This window comes from Gekko japonicus, unplaced genomic scaffold, assembly GCF_001447785.1.
Source record: "Gekko japonicus isolate JY-2015 unplaced genomic scaffold, Gekko_japonicus_V1.1 scaffold1072, whole genome shotgun sequence".
Taxonomy (NCBI): domain Eukaryota; kingdom Metazoa; phylum Chordata; class Lepidosauria; order Squamata; family Gekkonidae; genus Gekko; species Gekko japonicus.
This window is the reverse complement of record NW_015173154.1, coordinates 452,331-458,818: the sequence shown is the minus strand read 5'-3', so window position 1 is coordinate 458,818 and position 6,488 is coordinate 452,331.

Below are 6,488 nucleotides of genomic sequence, written 5' to 3'. Positions count from 1 at the left end.
AGTGGGATGGCTTCTAATGTCCTGGCCCCACTGGTGGACCTCCTGATGGCACCTGGTATTTCTGGCCACTGTGTGATACAGGGTGTTGGGCTGGATGGGCCTTTGCCCTGATCCAACATTGGCGTCTCTGATGTTCTTATGTTGGACTAAGGTCTGAGAAATCCAAGATCAAATCCCCATTCATGCCATGGAAGCTGGCTGGGTGACTTTGGGCCAGTTACACACTCTCAGCCTAACCTACCTCACAGTGTCGTTGTGATGATAAAAAGGGGTAGAGGAGAACGGTGTAAGCCACTTTGAGGAGGAGGAGGAGGAGGAGAATGGATTTATACCCCGCCCTTCACTTGGAGTCTCAGAGCAGCTTACAAACTCCTGTTCCTCCCCCTCCCCACAACAGACACCCTGTGAGGTAGGTGGGGCTGAGAGAGCTCTTGATAGAAACAGCTCTTTTTCAAGAACAGCTCTTATCAGAAGAACTACAGCTTTCCCAAGGTCATCCAGCCAGGTGCAAATGGAGGAGTGGGGAATCAAACCCGGTTCTCCCAGATTAGAGTCCGCGCACTTAACCACTACACCAAACTGGCACTACATCAAACTGGATCAACCCCCCTGGAAAAAATGGATGCGTTTGGAGGGTGAACACTATGGTATTGTAGAAGAAAAAGAAGAAGAGATTGGATTTATACCCCACCCTTCACTCGTAGTCTCAGAGCGGCTTGCAATGTCCTTTCCCTTCCCCTCCCTACAACAGACACCCTGTGAGGTAGGTGGGGCTGAGAGAGCTCTGACACAAACTGCTCTTTTTCAAGAACAGCTCTGACAGGACTATGGCTTGCCCAAGATCATCCAGCAGGTGCAAGTGGAGGCGTGGGGAATCAAACCCGGTTCTCCCAGATTAGAGTCCACACACTTAACCACTACACCAAACCAAATGGAACCCCATTGGGGTAAAAGGTGGGATATAAATACAGTAAATAAAATAAAATAATTTAACGTATCATTGTAGTCCGCCCTTTCTCTGGATGGTAGCAGTTGGGCCTTCTGAAATAATGACACGTGGTGGCGTAGAGGTTAGGGCAGGAGACCCAAGTTAAAATCATCCTGACTCTGCCTTGGGTTGGTCCCTCTGTCAGCCTAAACTACCACACAGGGTTGTTGTGAAGACAATCAGGAAAGGGAGAGCCACGTGTGACATCTTGCGTTGATGCCTGGGTAGAAAGGTGTTATACAGGTAGATGATCATTTTGGCCTTCCTAGGCACCCTCACCACCACCACCCCCTCAGTGGCAGTCTTAATGACTCTGAGGCCCCAGGCAGTGTTCCCTCTAAGCTGAGTTAGTGTGAGCTAGTTCACAGTTTTTTAGCCTCTGGCTCACACATTTTTGCCTTAGCTCAGGAAGGATGGCTCCAGCGCAAACTTATTTATGCAATGGCCAAATCACTTGCTCACAACTGTAATGCCAGTAGCTCACTAAGGCCCTGTTCATACGAGGGGTTTTGGTCCGGGAGCGAGACAGAACGGGGGCGGAGCAAACGGGCGCGATCCCACGGCAACATCTGGGAATCGTTGCCTGCCCGTCCCCGATCCATCCCTCCCACCAGAAAACCCGCACTAAAAAGAACCACCTACCTGGGTGGTTCTTCCGAAGTAGAGCGCCTCAAACCGGCCGTGGGATCGGCCTGCGCGTCCTTGCGCCGGCACATCCCGCCCCCCGGCCAAACTGCGCATGCTTGAACATGCGCAGTTCGGCAGCCTCCCCCTTCCCTCTGACTCTTCCTCCCCGGCATCTGATCGTGCCGGGGAGCGACGCGACTTCGGGGATCCGTGGGATCCCGCCGCAGCGTCGCAATGTTGGTGCGGCTTTTAAAAGCCGCGCTTTTCACTGTGTTTTCCCTGCCGTGTGGCAGGGGCCTAAGTAGAATTTCTGCTCACAAGACTCCACAGCTTAGAGGGAGCATTGGCCCCAGGTGAAACTTGAGGATGGGGTCCCAGAATCACTGCGAGGGCCTCCCAGCACACGCACACACCCACGAGGGAGACAAAAGCCAGCAGGGCCCCCAGCCTGCCTGTCCAGCTGGGCGGGACATCCTCCTCATGGTGCAGTGTGGAGCTTGGCCAGGTGAGGAGCAGCTCCTCATTACATGGCACGGGGCTTGTGCAGCAAGTTGCTTGACCTAGCCTGCCACCTTTTGAGAGTCAGTTTGGTGTAGTGGTTAGGAGCACGGACTCTAATCTGGGAGAACCGGGTTTGATTCCCCACTCCTGCACATGCAGCTGCTGGTGTGACCTTGGGTCAGTTCCAAGTTCTCTCAGAGCTGTTCTCTCATGAGCAGTTCTCTCAGAGCTCTCTCAGCCCCACATACCTCACAGGGTGTCTGTTGTGGGGAGGGGAGGGGAGGGGATTGTAAGCCGTTCTGAGACTCTTTCAGGTAGTGAAGGGCAAGGTATGAATTCGTTCTCCTCTATTATTTCTTCTTCTTCTTCTTCTCCTCCTCCTCCCCCCCCCCACTTATGCCATGGGTAGGGGCTTAGCTAAGCGGGTGCAGACCACAGAGACATGGGGAAGTTCCTAGAGCGTCACTATGGAGGCCATGTTCCAGCCATGTTTTTCTCTGGAGACCAATTTGTGATAGCAGAAGATCACCAGGCCCCACCTGGATTTTGGCAACCCCAGAGGGGAACCTGCTGACTCACATTCCTTCCAAACTTGATCTGGTGGTCTCAGCTTCAAAAGCGCAGCAGTTGCTTTTCAGCTGACCAGTTTGCTGCATGATCCGAATAAGCCAGGCACAGGAAAGCAGTTGTTTTCTGGGCGCATCCTTTGCTTGAGTCTTGCGGGCGGCTCTTGTTGTCGTCAACAAACACTGTTTAGGCATACACATGTTGTGCTGAACCCCGCTGCACAATGGGCTTGGCAGGCAGATCGCCCAGACTTTCCTTGCAAGCATCTCCTGCAAGCATCTGTCCCAGGCCTCTCTCTGCTAACGAAGTTTTGTAAGGGGATATTGCTAGCAATGGGACCGGAAGCCCATTTGTCTGAAGGGTGGATCTGCCTCCCTGGGCCATTAGCTGAACACAGCAGTTAAGTTTCCTTTCCTTTCCTTTTGAGAAATAAGAACCCACGTGCACCCTGCCTTTCTTCCTCGACAGAACAATTTCAGAACACAAAGGATAAAATCCCAATGGGTCAAAGCAGGTGAACATAAGATGCTTGACTAGGGTTGCCAGCTCCAGGCTGGGCCTGGAGATCTCCTGGAATTACTACTGATGTCCAGATTATAGAAAGCAGTTCCCCTGGAGAAAACGGCTGCTTTGGAGGGTGGGATTCTACGGCATTTTAACCTGCTGAGGTCCCTCCCTTCCCCAAACCCTGCCTTCCCCAGGTTCCACTCCCAAAATCTCCCAAACCGGAGCTGGCAACCCTATGTTTCACGGTCTCTTTCCTTGGTAGCTGAAAAGTACGCAAACGGAGAGTGATTTCAGTGAAGCGTACACCAACGACAACTTTGGCCGGCTCGCAGGTCGGCTTATATCCCCCGAGAAACCGCCACCCAAAACACACCCCTACTTCCCTATAGGTTATTTACAGTGGCCGAGAGTCCCATAGGCTCTCGGCCGGGAACCTAGCCCCGATTGGAGCGGGCTAGGATCTGCATAGTCCATTGTCTCTTGGAGCAAAGCTCGACGTTTGTCTCTGAACTTGTCTGGACTGGATACATTACACCAGCTGTAATATTTCTGGTCTCCATGGGAATTATTTGGACTCTCCTTTCCTGGAGGAATGTGCGCCTTACAGAAATGAATCTCTCAACTGCATCCGGAACTACATCACTCCACCTTCCTCTCCTTGCAGTACGAAGATCACACCGTCATGGCTGACCCCGCCCATCATATAGTGTCGCTTTATTTTCTTTTTATTGCTGCTGGGAGTAGAAGTGTCTCTGCCCAGTGGCAGGCAGACCAGAGATGGATGGAAGCATGTCCCAAAGCAAAGGGGAAGCTAGAGTATCAGACTAGGATCTGGGAGACCCAGGTTCAAATTCTCACGCTGTCATGGAAGCTCGCTGGGTGACCTTGCTTCAGTGACTCTCTACCTCACAGGGTTAACAATTCTCCTTAGACCCGTTTTGTAGAAGTATTGTAGAAGCATTGTCAACACAGAAAGAACAACATGTTAATGGGGGTGACTGGATTTGGAAAACTGGTCTGAGGAGAATTGTTACATTATCTTTCGATTTCACAGCTAGAAGAGTATCAGCTATCTGAGGAAGCAGGAAGCGAACGCGGCACTGAAACTGGCCATGTGTAGCTCCTACTCCCTTAACGTGGAACTTTTGTTTTCCTGTGGAACTTACACTTTTTTGAAGTGTCTGCTCTCCTGAAGCATCTTATACAGAAGATTGGTGTCCTTTATTTGGAAATTGTCTTTTGTATTAAGTATTGTTGGATCCTAACTATTGTGTAGTGGGTTTGTCGCATGGACGAAAGACAAAGACTGGCATAGTGCAAAGCACGCTTTATTAGCACACAACAAGACTACTGACTAACGGCCGGCAGGCCAATTATATACACTCCAGGGACACACCCCTGGACCCCGTTGGTGGGTTTGAATCTCCCGCCACGGTGCCCAATGGTTCCCCAGTGGAGGGACTAGGAGCCTAGTCCCTATTGTTCTCCCAGAGTCAAGCTCTGGCTGTTCGCTGGCCCCCGGTGGTGGTCAGCATACACAACACTAACCCTTTAAGAAATTATAAGAGTGTTTGCATTGGAGAAATAGTTGAACTGTTAAGAACTGTTAAAATTGTCCTGGATAATATATTCTTTCCACTTCTGTTCGTAAGTTATTCACGGAGTGTTTGTGTTTTGATACAACCTCCAGGTGGTGGCTGGAGACCTCCTAGGATCACAACTGATCTCCAGGCAACAGAGATCAGTTCCCCTGGAGAAAATGGCCACTTTGGAAGTTGGACTCTATGGCCATTAGACCCCACTGAGGTCTCTCCCCTCCTCCCACCCTCCTCAGGCTCCACCCCCCAAAATCTCCAGGTATTTCCCAACCCAGAGCTGGCAACCCTCACCTGAACCTCACAGCTGTCCCTCATTGGTAGCGGCCAAGTTGGTGGCCAGCAACACCTCTCCCTTAGGAACCACAAGCCGCATGAGTTTTGCAGGTGTCACTGTTGTTCATAAGCCACAATGCAGCAGAAAGCTTACTAGAACACTGCCAACTTTAGCAGAGGTCCCCTGTTGTTGTTGTTGTTCAGTCGCACAGTCGAGTCCGACTCTCCGCGACCCCATGGACCAGATCACGCCAGGCCTTCCTGTCTTCCGCTGTCCTCTGAAGTTGGCTCAATTTCATGTTCGTTGCATCTATGACACTGTCTAACCATCTCATCCTTTGCCGTCCCCGTCTTCTTTGACCTTCAATCTTTCCCAGCATCACGGTCTTCTCCAGTGAGGTCCCCTGTACCTATGGGCATTAGAAGTACCCGTTTCCAAACGCTGATGCCCCAAAATTTTCCTTGAAATGAGTCCTGTTTTCCCAGCTGTTCATCCACCATCAGGTACCTGCACCCAGTCCCATTGTACCACTTGTCCACATTGGTATTTGGCTTTTTTGATGAACAGAGTTTGGCACCGAACCACTGAACCCTTCTCTATAGCTCTGTGACACAGGTGAGGGTCTCTGGCAGAAGGATGGGAGACTTGCTTTGGCCATCTGTGCACTATTCAGGCCTCCCCCCAAGTCACATTCCTGAGGCAGACTTGGTTTCAAACCATCGCCCACGTTCCCATCTCCAGCCTGCTCCCTGCATTCTTTTGTCATTTGGGGAGGGGGAGTGGCATTTGGAGAAATGAAAAGTTCTCCTGGGTCATCACCTCTTGCCGTCAGCAAGAATTCTAATTAAAGTCTTTTGGCCAAGCAAATAAGAAATTGTCGTTCCTTTTTGTGAACTGGAATGGCTATCGGTTTGGAAGGGTCCGTCAGTCCTGCTGTCCCAAGGACAATTGAATGAATACGGTCAACTGTTGTCCAACTTCGTTTTAACCATCTTCAGAGATGAAAATTTCCTGCTGCGTAGGGTTGACAATTTCTGGCTGGGAAATACCTGGAGATTTTGGGGCGTGGAGCTTGGGAAGGGCAAAGTTTGGGGAAGGGCAGGACCTCAGTGGGGCATAATGCCAGAGTCCACCCTCCAAAGCAGCCATTTTCTCCAGGGGAAATGGTCTTTATGGCCTGGAGATGAGTTCTAATTCTGGGAGGTCTCCAGGCCCCACCTGGATGTTGGCAACCTTACTATTGCAGAGATCTTCAGACTGCTCCCACCGGGTCATAAGCCCTTCTAGAACCACTGGGTTGGATCCAGAGTAAATTTTCCAAATGCAGAAGAGAACGTTCCTGATCTCTACGCAATGATGCTCCAGGGTGATAAGAGGACGCAGGGGAACAACATGCAGTGGGAGGGAGGAAAGGTCAAGGATTGGC